General features: G+C 37.0%; 1 pseudogene; it reads right to left on the reverse strand.

Annotated features, from left to right (window-relative positions):
* Positions 1 to 5,217, reverse strand: part of LOC101573362 — a 16,561-nt pseudogene extending 11,344 nt beyond the window's left edge.
* Between the last annotated feature and the right edge of the window lie 7,777 nt (positions 5,218 to 12,994).

A 12,994-nucleotide genomic window follows, 5' to 3' on the forward strand; every position in this document is an offset into this window, starting at 1 on the left:
TTTTTTTTTAAATTTGGTGGAATCGGGGATTGCACTCGCCAGGCAAGCACTTGTTCTACTGAGCTATCTCCCCTGCCCTTGTTTTGTTTTGTTTTTCCAAATAAGCTCTAAAAGACCCCTAGCTGTATTTCCTTGTGTAAATCATGCTCTTTTTGCAATCTCTTTCTGTGAATCACAAAAGGGAAATCAAGTTTCCTTGCTTCATAAACTTCTACAGATATTGCAATGTGGAGAACTTGAAAGAAACACACACTTCTGCAGCAGGCATAGAGAAACACAGTGGCCGAGGTGCGCTGGTCATTATGATACCTATAGGACCAAAAGGAAGATTGATGAGGGAATCCCATCAAGTGTCAAGGTATCTAATTTTTAAAAAAATAGAAAAAAAGAAGAAATACCTTAAAAGCCACAAAGCAAAGCAAAAAGATTAGCTACTCATTCCCCAACCCCACATTTCTAGAGAATCATGCAGTCAAGGAGATGTACCCCAGTGGAGCTTGAATTTAGTCACAGCTGGAAGTGATTTTAAAAAATATCAGGAGAGAATGACAAGACACACACAAAAACATATGCTAGAATTCAGGTAAACAAAAGGCAGAAAGGGATACAGTATTTGCCTGTTGTTAAAACTAACATTCAAAGACTTAGGAAAATCAAAAGCTGAGGAAAACCAGCTTTGTGGGAAAGATCACATAATGGTTGGAATAGACACTGAAGTTTTAATAACAGCAGAATTTTGTAAAGATCTGTAAATGATTCAAAGAGAAGAAGAAAAAAATTAGCAGTAGGCATTTAAAGATTCCAGCATGGGGGCTGGGGAGATAGCTCAGTGGTCTAAGCACCTGTCTAGGCAAGTGCAAGGACGCAAGTTCGATCCCCTGTACCACATGGTGTGCTCACCCTTTCCCGGACATGCTGAGCCGGCCAGCAAGACTGGCTGTGGTGGTGCACACCTGCAATCCCAGTGCTGAGAAGGCTGAAACAGCAGGATCACTTGGAGTCCAAGCTGTGCAGTGAGACCCTGAATGAAACACATATTTTTTTTAAAAATAAATAAATGGATATTCTTTACTTTTTTTTTAAAGTATACATCTTTTATTTCTTATTTATTTATTTATTTATTTGAGAGAGAGAGAGAGAGAGAGAGAGAGAGAGAGAGAGAGAGAGAGAGAGAGAGAGAGAGACCAGCTCAGCCCACCAGGGGGCAGGGCTGGCTGGCATGTGGTGCTGGGGGATTGAACCGCGATCCCTGATGCTTTTGCTAAGCTTGTTCTAAGTAGGTGCTTTAGACCACTGAGCCATCTCTCCAGCCCGGATATTCTTTACTTATTAGCAGTTTTTTTCCCTTTCACAAAAACTGTTTAAAGGGAAGGAACAACGAGGATAAAGGATAAAGAAAAGAAGAAAGGGAAAATATATATGTATATGCACAGGATAATTTTATTACTGATTTCTACAGATCTCTTGAAAGGAACAGTTAATGCTTTATTTTTTTTTCTTTTTTCGTTTTTTGAACCTTTGTATGCTTATATCTGGTAGTCTAAACAACTAATTTTAATACAACAATATACAATATAACAACCTTTTTTTAAATTCCTATTTTCTTGTTTAGTGAAATTCTGCATTATTTCTAATTTTTAATATTTTTATTCACTTTAAAAATAAAATGAAAGACAAAGACATTTTATAGAGTAAAAGACACAGAAAAAGAGAGAACAATTAAAAATAATGTTAAAATTGGAAAATAAGGATTTAAGTAGCTGATGTCAATTCAAATTAATAAGTAAAGGACATGCATCAGAAATTCTGGGAAAAATCAAGATATCTATATACTGTGACACATAGTACATCCTTTTGGATCCTAGAGAGGACATCTAGCTTTCCATAACATGTTGTCTTTCTCCTTTTCCATTTTAATAAAGAATCAAAGCTATCAAAAAAGTTGATGTTTTTGGACTCCCTGGCAATATGATTGAGTTCAAAACAATACATGTGGGCACAATTTTTGCCATGAATTAAAACACACAAAATTTTTTAATGGAAGTGGAAATAATTGTTAATTTTTTATTTTCTATATTTATAAACAGGTAACATACTATCATCTCATATTACTCTGCATTATATATTTAAATAAGCATGTATCTCCTATGTATTTCATTGAGCACAGAAAAAAATGCTCACTAATTTTACTCAAATAGTCCACTTCAATGGCTAACTTTTTTTTCTTTCATTCAGTAAAACATTGTTACATTTTAGTGAATATTGAAATTATTTCAGGCCTTTCTGAAGAAAACACGAAATTTCTCATGGCATCTACTCCAGATAGGAAAGGAGACAGTATAACAGAGTTCCACTCAGGGGAAGGGCATTACTTCTGTGCATGTGCATCCTTCTAATTTCCAGATTTATAAATTTGTAACACGCCTCTGAACTGAGGTACAATCATTGGACATTCTCACTTGCACTGCATTAATTATCTTTGCATTATTTTCATTTCTGTTCTCTTTTCTGGAGTGCATATATGCACACTGTCACTATTTTAATATGAACAAGCTCACTTTTTATTTTTTGTTTGCAGTGCTTGTAGCTATCCTAGATTAAAGAGGCTTGAAGAAGCTCATGGGAAGAAATAAAATGTTCCTGGACAAGAGGAGCTGTTTGCTAATCTAGAAGAATGTGGAGTGATTAGTGGCTGGGGAGACACCGCAGAGGTCTAAGCGCATGCTTGGCAAGTGCAAGAATCCAGTTCGATCCCTGGTACCACATGCCATGATGTCCCTGGATCCCCAGTCGCCCCATGCCACTGCTGGCCACCAAAGCCAGGCCTGTGCACTGGTGGTGCACGCCTGTAATCCCAGATCTGGGGAGTCTGAGACAGGAGGAGCACTATGACTCCAAGCGGCTTAGTGAGACTTTATACCAAATAAATAAATAAATAAATAGATTTAAAAGAAAGAAGAATGTGAGACAATTGTAAGGCAATAATGATTAAAGACAGGATGCATTCAAAATTTCAGGAACAATTTAGGGTTAACACTGTTTAGGAAACTTCCCCATTAATGACAACAACGAACATATATAAATACAAATGAAATTGTTGGGTATTTTTGGAAGCCAGACTTTGGATTTTTCTTCTTGATGGATTCTCTTTGTAAAGCCAGGGCCCAGATGATTTATTGAGAAGAGAAAGGACGAAGAAAAAGGCAAGCAAGCACTGAAGATGAAACATCTCCCGTTTGGAATGAGAAGGAGCGATGCCAAGCGAAACATAATCCAACTGAAATCCCTGTGAGAACTCTGATCTAAAGCTGCCTATGCCTGTGTGGTGTCACCAGTTGGCTCCAGGGTAGCATTCTTCCCGCAGCGATTTCAGAAGCCTCCACGGTGTCAGAGAACACAAAGTGTAAGATTTACTCAAGGCTGGATACTTGCAAAACAGTTGGGATAAAAAGACAAATCAAGGTTGTTCAGAATTTCTTTACAGAAGAAAGTTGAATTATGGGACAAAACAGAAAAAATGGTTTTCTAAAAGTTCTACAGAGAATTATATTTCTCATTGAACCCTACATACTATAACCCATGGCATGCTATGTACCGTGATTGCATATAAGACCTGTCCTATGTCAGACATAAAATCTTTTAATTCATTATTTCAATTGAAATACTCAAACTTAAGAGAAAGTAGCTGTATATCTATTTTATCTTGTATATACATCTATTTTTAAAAGAACCAGTCCTTTATTTATATTCCCCTTTTTTTGTTTTGTTTTGTCAGAGGTGGATGTTCCATTGCTGTTAGAGAAGTTCTATTTGGAGAAGTCTTTAAGAGAACTTTACATACTTGATGTCAGTCCATAGATTGTAGGTACTTGAATCAAGCAAAATAACCCACTATACTCCAATAGTCCACTAAGTCAATGAGAATAAAGTTTGTACTAATACTGTTTAGACAAGATATCATGTCTATATCTTATCCTCTGAATAACTACTATGAAGACAACAATATGAAATGTATTAATCATTATAACTGTCCTTCTAACCGGTTTTGAAACTAATTCATTGCTATTTTATCTTTTCTTTTCATTAAAATGAATGAAAAATGCAAAAAAATCAAAATTAATATTTACAAATATATGGATATATGTATTCATTACATTAAGCATAACTGAATATTACTATCTTCAATTCAAAGAAAAAGATGGTAACCATTTTTAATGGAAAAGCCCAAATACAGTGTATATATTTATTTACAAATATATGTACAGTGATACCTCAGCCCGTGAACTTAACTCATTCCATGGTTCTGAGGAACATGATCACATTCATGTTCATGCAAGAAGGATGGCCATGGTCAAGTTTCTTGCCCAACTTAGACTTTACAAATGGAAACAAAATTTTACAAGATGCTTATATTTGCAAACCAAATTATGTCCAAGCAGAAGCATTTGCAAACTGAGGTATTGCTGTGTACATGTATTTATTGTGTGACGCATAAAAGATATGTGCATTATGTAAAAGTCAAATGGAATGAACTAATACACTTAATATGGGCATGGAGACCGCAGCCAGGGCACTGAGCACTGAGCAACATTCCCATCCCTTTTTCATGTTTTATGTTGAGGGAGGGGCCTGACCTTGTGAACCTCCTCCTCAGACTCTCTCTGTGCTGTGGTGAAGGTGTACACAAACACAGCTGCTTTAGGAAAGTGTGTGTGTGTGTGTGTGTGTGTGTGTGTGTGCATGAGAGAGAGAGAGAGAGAAAGTGCACACATAATGAGATCATTAAAAATTCTTTCTCTTAATAATCTTAAAGAATACAGAACAGCATTAACTATAATTTCTATGCTACAGAATAAATAAATTGAACTTATTCTCTCTACCTTTCTGATATTCTGTGTCACTTGGCCACCTTCATCTTCTGTTCTGTTCTACTCACCATTTTCCTTCATGGCTCTCTGAGTTCAATCTTTTAGATTCCACATATAGGTGAGGAAATGAATGGTTCATCTTTCTAATCCCAATTAATTTCATTTAACCTGATGCTCTCCAAGTTCATCAATGTTGTCATAAGAGGCACTAAGAAGACTTACTGCTTTCTATAATTACCCAAAGTCGTGAAATATAACAAAAATGAACTTCATTTTTCCTCTCCATGCATCGTTCAATAATCTCAGGCAACCTAGTTTGTCTCTTGCCCTTCTTGCAGTCCTTCGACATTGTTGATCACTTTTTCTCAGAAAAAGAACACTTTAAAAGACTCACAATTTAAATTGTAGCATCAATTCAGCAAACAAAATTAGAACTCTGGTCATGATTTTTTTTTCCTGGCGGAAATGGGGAGAGAGAAGCAGTAACAGAGAACACTCTATTGATTGCTACTTACACATCATACTGGTGATCTCAGAGTCTGAGCAGAATTTAAATCATTCCGTCTCCCCAGAAATGTCTGCATGGTCTCCCCAAGAAGCCAGCAAGGCTGTTAGCCTTCTGTGATTGCCATTGAACTGCGTGGATCTAACGTTTGGGGTTGTTCACTCTTGCCTCTAGGAATCTGATGCTCTTCAGTCAGCCTTCAGTTTTTCCTTTGTTAAGACCTCAACAAACTAAATGTTTCTTACACAACTGTTCTCTCCTGGATAATGCCTTAGGGGTCACAGGAAAATCTAATACATCCTTTATCATGCTTTTCATGTGAATGTCTTTATCTCTGTCTCAAGACATTTCTCCCTTATTTACCTCTTAGCTGCCTTAGCTGCTGCTCAGATAAATGAAAACAATCTCTTGTTTTCAGAACTTGTAGGCAAGCATCGAACACCAGTGTGCCCCTTACCAAATTCAGAAGACACATGCTACTTGCTCCATGGAGTCCTGAAGTCTAGCCTGAAGACAGTAGGAGACAATTATCCCATCAACTCCTTTAAATATGTTGGAAGGTAGTGTACATCGCACAAAAGTTTTCCCTCTATAGGTCTAGTTAATCTTTCTGTGTACTTTAAAATCAAACACTCTATTCCAATATCTTCTATCCAAATGTAAATTTAGTAACAATGTTTCAACATAATTCCATGACTCTTCAGAAAATATTCACACTAGAACAGTAGAGAATTTTTTCTTGCTTTTAAAATCGTCTGATATTGTGTATTTTATTTTAGTTATATCATTATTCATCATTGTTCTTATGCCTAGAGAGACTTGTTTTAAATAATTGCCTAAAAATGTTACTACAGTTTGCTAAACATGAATGCAAGTGTTATCCAGAGTAAACATTTCTTTTTTTAAAAAAATGATTTTATTGAGAAACAAATAGCAATGAGATAGTTTCAAAATCGATTACTAGTACAGTTTCAATAATTAATACATGGAATGTTGTTGTCTTTCTAGTTATTCATTGTACAAAATGCAGACATGACATCCTGTCCACAAACACTATTAGAACAAACCTATTCATTGAATTAAGAGAATGCAGCTGTATATCTATCCTATTCTGAACATACAGATACAAAATGGCAGTTCATTTGTATTTCCTTTTTTTATTTGATTTTGTCAGAGTTGGGTATTCCATTGCCATTTAAATATTGTAGGTGTGTGAATTCAACAAAATCACCCAATATATTACAGTAGTCCATAATAGTAGTGGGTTTTCCATAGGACTGTCAATGTTAGAAGTTGTTGACTTGAGCCTTTTACAGCTCAACATATTAATGTGGCTTTACTTTTTATACCTTGTTTTTACACTTTTCTGCTGGATGGTTAAGACCAAGATAAAGCAAGACCTATATAACAAGAAATGTAACTTTTGTACCTGATGAGGTCAGTCAAGCACCCTCAGGATTTATCCTGAAACCCTGTACCGCAGTTTGTAGATCCTTTATCAGTGTCAGCCATGTGGATGAGTCACAGCCATAGCTTGACCAATTTGCTCTCTGTGAAAGCCTGAGAGAATGTTTTCTCTCCATGTGACTCTCAGGAACACAGAGTAAACATTTCTAATTATCTCTTCTTTTGAATTCTTTATTTCACATTCCAAGTGTGTGTTGTCTTTGAAAGTTGACTGTGACTACTATCTGACAAACATTTACATGTCAGGCAAGGAACCTGGTATTTTCAATGCCATATAAAGGAACAGAGGCCATCAGCATGTTTAATAAACATAAAAGACCTGGTCCTCACTGGGTTCTTTATTCAGACATTGGGAATTCAGAATCAGAATCTCATTCAGAATCCCTATCTAGGCTACACAGATTGCCTGAGAAAGGTCCAGACATGAGAAGGAACCTAGAGAATTAAGGCTTTCCCCCCAAGTGGTGAGCCTCTGGTTTAATTTCTTGATGCTATAAAATTTTGCAGATGATCTTTGGCCTTCTTTGGCTTATAGATGCATCACACATTTCTACCTCTGAATTTACATGGCTTTTTCCCCTTTGAATCTTTGTGTTCAGACTTCCCTTTGATAACAATATTAGTCATATTCCTATGAGAGGATCTGCATTGAGAAGGCCCAAAGTTCAATGGTCAAAGCTAGAAAGTCTATGCTAGACGGATGAATGATCTATGCTAACAGGTTGAGGGATCTGCACTGGAGCCAGGAAGTGATGCTCAAAGTAAGACCTGGAACTACCCTGAAAAGTACTACAACCATCCTCAGTGACAGTGAGGTCCTGAGCTCCTCCAGTGACAAGGAAAGCTGAGTTCCCATCAGGAAAGCCAATGCAACAAGTTTCTACAAGATACTGAGTAGTGCACCATCTTCCCCTCTGGAGCCAGGAAGATGAGAATCAATGCTCTTTCAAAGTAAGCACAGCTTAATTCATTGTAAATTCATCTAAATTTGATTGTGTCTGCCAAGACAGTATTGTTAATGGGATCACATTCTGAGATCCTGTGCAGACACAAAATTTGAGGAGATACAGTTCAGTGTGGTACAATTCACAAGGCAGGGCCTTAGGTGAAGAGCTCACTGCCAGTGACTAGTGACAGAGCACAGGCCAGAGGAAATAAGCTGCACTGAAGAATTAGGGACATTTTCTTTATAAAATATGCTCATTGTGTTCTCACATTCACTTTAAAATTTTCACATTTATTTTTTTTTTATTTTTAAAACTTGCACTTAACCCACAATACAGGTCCAACTGATCACAAAACTTGCAATTATATTGAGAAAACAAGACTGTATAAAACAACAACAAGGTAAAAACATAATTGAAAATCAGTAATACAAATATTACAGTTCTGTGAAATGCTGAAAGTACTGAATTATACATATTACCTAATAAATTTTATGATATATGAATTTTATACAATTTTTGTAGAAAGATAGTAGAATTGGCTGCTGAGACAAGGTTAATTAAAGCTCACACTTTCAGTAAATCTACTTTAAAATATCTTCAAGAAATTGAAAAGCATAAATTGAAAATTGTAAGTTAGTGTTAAAGATCTCTGTTCTATAGGAATGAATGCAAGAGACATTTCTGTCATTACAATTTATATTCATATTTAAAATGCTGAATGATTGAAAAATTTAACTATTATTTGACTTTATGTAAGTACTAATATAAATATAGATATATATGAAATGAGCAGCAGTTTTCTCAACTTAAATATATCATAAACTAAAGGGAATAATTCTGAATCTTCAAATTATCCATTCAGTAGCCTAATTATTCACATGAGATAGATCAAAGCCACATTTTGTTTCCATCAGAAAAACATGCCATTATCCAGTTGAGAAGAGGTACAGACAAGGTAGAAAGTGCACTAAGATTTGGTTGTAATCCTGCTGAATATCTTTATAAATCATCTAGGGAGGAGTCATGGTTTAGGGTTCTTGCAAGGCAAACAATATACTATAGGACCCATTTTATACTAGTATTTTACAATGAATCACCCAAGAATCATATATAAGATTAAGGGGACGGGGGAGATAGCTCAGTAGAATAAGTGTTTGCCTGGCAAGTGCAAGGGCATGAGTTCAATCCTCAGTTCCAAAATAAATAAATAAATAAAATAAAGAAAGGAAGAAATACAGGAAATCTGTCCACACACATAAACACTAAAGAATTACAGCTGAGGGCCTGGTAGTAATATCCTGCAAGAGTCCAGCAGAAAACCTAGAGCTCACAACAATGCCTCTCACAAGTCCAACTGGAGGTCTAGAGACCACGACAAAGAATCATGCAGGGCTGCTTCATGAAGCTGCACTGGAGAGACCCAAGGCTCATTGGTAGAAGCTAAAAGGTCTATGCCAGTAGGATGAAGGATCTGTGCAAGCAGGCTGAGGGATCTGCACTGGAGTCAGGAAGCAACTCCAAGGTAAGCATCAGAGCTCCCACAAAAGTACGACAGCCATCCTCAGCAATAGTGAGATCCCGAGCTCCTCCAGGCATGAGGAAAGCTGAGTTCCCATCAGGAAAGCCAACGTGACAACTTCTCTATGAGCCTGAGCAGTGCACTACCTTCCCCTCTGCAGTCAGGAATGATGCTGAGGATGCAAGCATCTCCAAAGTTCATCAGGAAAGCCAGCACAACAATTTCCTCCAGCAGAACATCCCAATGAACTAGCAGCTTGCAACAGCTCCAACAGCTTCTCCTAACAGCATCCCTAACAGCATTCCAGCAGCTTCCCCTGTTCCACCTTTATGCTGTTGGCAACAGTCCTCAGGTGGGCCATCCACACCCAATACCAAACTAGTTTAATTCAGCTGGGTGTAATCAGTTAACCTCAAGTTAGAAATCTACTACAGGAGGGCCAACGAAATAGCTCAACAGACTAAGCACTTGGTTAGGCAAGTGCAGGAGCCAGTGTTCGATTCCTGGCACCACATGCTGTGCTGACCCTCCCCTCCATGTGCACTGAAGTGGCGATGGAGTCTGGGCATGATGGTTCATGCCTGTCATCCCAGCACTAGGGAGGCTGAAAACAGGAGCATCACTATAAGTCTGAGCTGCATAGTGAGACCCTGCACCAAAACAAAACAAAAATACCACTACAGGAGGAAAGAGATACAAGCCAATAAAACTTAAACCACAATTAATGGTCAAGTGTTTTAACATCTATTAGTACAGACATTATAAAAATACACCTTTTCTTTTCTTTTCAGAACCGGGGATTGAACTCAGGCCCTTGTGCTTGCCAGGCAAGCACTTAAAAATACACTTTTGGTGAGTAAAGGGCAGGCACAAAATGAAATGCAGCCCAGCAGTCATAATATGTTTGGTAAGTAGGTTCTGTGAGTTAGATAAAAATGTAATTGCTTTGAAGGATGCAAGATGGAGCTAAATGAAGAATATTTAATAAAACTCAAGAGTTTTTTTCTGCAATGTTGATTTAAATGTCTGTTTCTGGGTAGGGTTTTTTGGTAAAGTGTGATTTTCTAAATTAATTTTATTAATATATTTTAAATATGCACATTCATCACAGGGGATTTTTATGTGTATAAAATACAACATGCTTCTTCTTTTTGGCCCAGACCTCTCCCCTTCCTTCAACCCCAATTCCAGTGTTTATGTACAAAAGCTTTGTTTCCATTTTGCAATGTTTAATCTCTTCTTCTTTTCCATTTCTTCCTTTCTCCATCCTTCCCCCCTTTTGCCTTTACCATTTGAACAATCTCTACCTATTTCCCAGTATCCATTGTACATTTGGTTCTTATTTACCCTTCAGTGTCTGACATAGATAAACAATGTGACATTTAAACATGTTTTTCTTTTTTTTTTTCAGAATCAGGGTTTGAACTCAGGCCCTTGTGCTTGCCAGGCAAGCACTTATTCTACTGAGCTATCACCCCAGCCCCTAAACATGTCTTTCATTCATACACCAAAACCAGCAGCAGCAAGATGTCGGATGACAATGCCAGGAAGTAGGCAGGAAGTGTTCACAGCTCCTGGGAATCAGTAAGCTCAGATGTGTGTTTCGGGAATATACAAAAGAAATTGTTTTCCTTTTCCTTTTCTTATGTTGAATATTTCATGCACAAGGGAAATAATCTTATCCCAGAGTGAGAGCACTTGGCTTTGTTGAGCTTTAGTTATTGTTCATTCCTGTTATCTGCTTAATAGAGACATTTATGTGGTGGGAAAGATTTTAAAAATACACACGCAGAACATATGGGGTGATGCACAGGTGGGGGCTGGCAGTGCAGAGATGGGGAGGAGGGGACACTGCTCTAGGGCAGCACCTTCTACCAGTGCTGGAGCACTCACCCCTGTGCGCTAGCAATCATTGTCAATGATGAAGTAACTATTGAAGTTATAATTATATTAAATTAATGCTAATAATTTAGATATTTTATTTTTGGCTACTCAGGTAACTTTAACCCTTAACCAAGTATATGTTTTGTTGTTGTTGTTGTTGTTGTTGTTGTTGTTGTTGTTGTTGTTTTCCTTTTAGGTACAGCTGTAAAATATTTAGATATAGGAAATGTTTTATTCTTGCAGTCTTGATATTCAGGGTGGATTATAAAATATAAATTTTTGTGGTACTTCAAAGATTAAGATTGTTTTGACAACATTATTTACAGATTTAAAAAGATGTGGTTATCACAAGTCTATTGAAGGGGAAAAACTACTGTGTAAAATAACTAACTTAGAATAAATATTTTGCACCAGTAAAATAAATAAAAAAATAAACATGCCTTTCAGATTTATTTCACTTAAGAGTATAACCTTAAGGTACATACACTTACCTAGAAATGTTTCAAATTTATCCTTCATTATGCAGAATAGCACTCCATTGTATATTAAAAGAAACACATTTCCTTTAGGCATTTATCACATCATGGGGATTTGGGTATTTCCAGGATTTGACTATGACAAATTGTGCTTCCATAAACATGGGTGTTCATGTATCACTGTGCTATGATGCTTTTAATCCCTTTGGGATTATCAATGAAGATATTAAGAAGGGGAATAACTAGATCAAATGGATCCTCTAGTTTTACTGATCTGAGTAATACTCACATTGATTTCTGTAATGACCATACCAGTCTACACTTCCAGAAACAGGAGTGGAGAAAGGCTCCTTGTCCCCACAGGCCCAGCATGGTTGATTTTGTGATGATAGCCAGTATTTCTGAAATGAAATAGAATCTCAGCAGTACTATAATTTTCATCTCTTGAATTACTACTGATGAACATTTTCCATAATGTACTTGCCATTTCTACTTCAACTAAGAAGTGTCTGCTCGTTTCAGATGCACCCTTTTGGGTTGGATCATTAAATTTAAGAGGTCTGAACTATTTTTTAGTTCTTTATACATTCTATATATTATTTCTTAGCATGTAGCTGGCAAACATTTTTCCACTCTGTATGTTGTCTCTTCACTCTGTGGCTGCTTCCTTCTCATGTGCAAAGCTTTTCAATTACGTGTGATACCAGTTGCTGAATCTTTGTAATATTTTCTGTGTGATTGATGTTTTTCTTCACAAAGTTGTTGCCTACATCTATGTCTTCAAGAGCTTTACTATTCTATCATTTGTCAGATATAGTGTTTCTGTTTTGTTTTTTAATATATTTAGGACAGAGTGTATAGAGCACATGGGGTCTCACTATGTAGAATGGACTCATAGTGACTCTCTTGTTTTCAGCCTCACAAGGACTGGGATTATAGGTGTGAGCCACCACACCCAGCCTCTATTACTGTCTTAGCATGCCGCAGGGGTAAGACTGGCATGCCATGGCACACAGATGATCAAACCCCGGCCTCTGAGCTCTGCCGAAGCAGGCATTTCAGTTCACTGAACTATCTGGATGGCCCTGTGTTTCTGTTTTAATATCTAGATCTTTCATCTATTTCAATTTTACTTCAGTATGGTGAGAGTTATGGATCCAGATTTAACTTTTGATATGTACAAAAACAAATTTTCTATCTCCATTTACTATAGATGTGTGATGGTTTGCCAACTGGTAGTCAACTTGTTAGACTCAGTTGAACTGAAGTAGCATGCTTCTGGGTGTTGAAGGCTGCTTGGAGTAGGTCTTAGGAGCTGTTGGAAGCTT

Source organism: Octodon degus, unplaced genomic scaffold (assembly GCF_000260255.1).
Source record: "Octodon degus isolate 3935 unplaced genomic scaffold, OctDeg1.0 scaffold00003, whole genome shotgun sequence".
Taxonomy (NCBI): Eukaryota; Metazoa; Chordata; class Mammalia; order Rodentia; family Octodontidae; genus Octodon; species Octodon degus.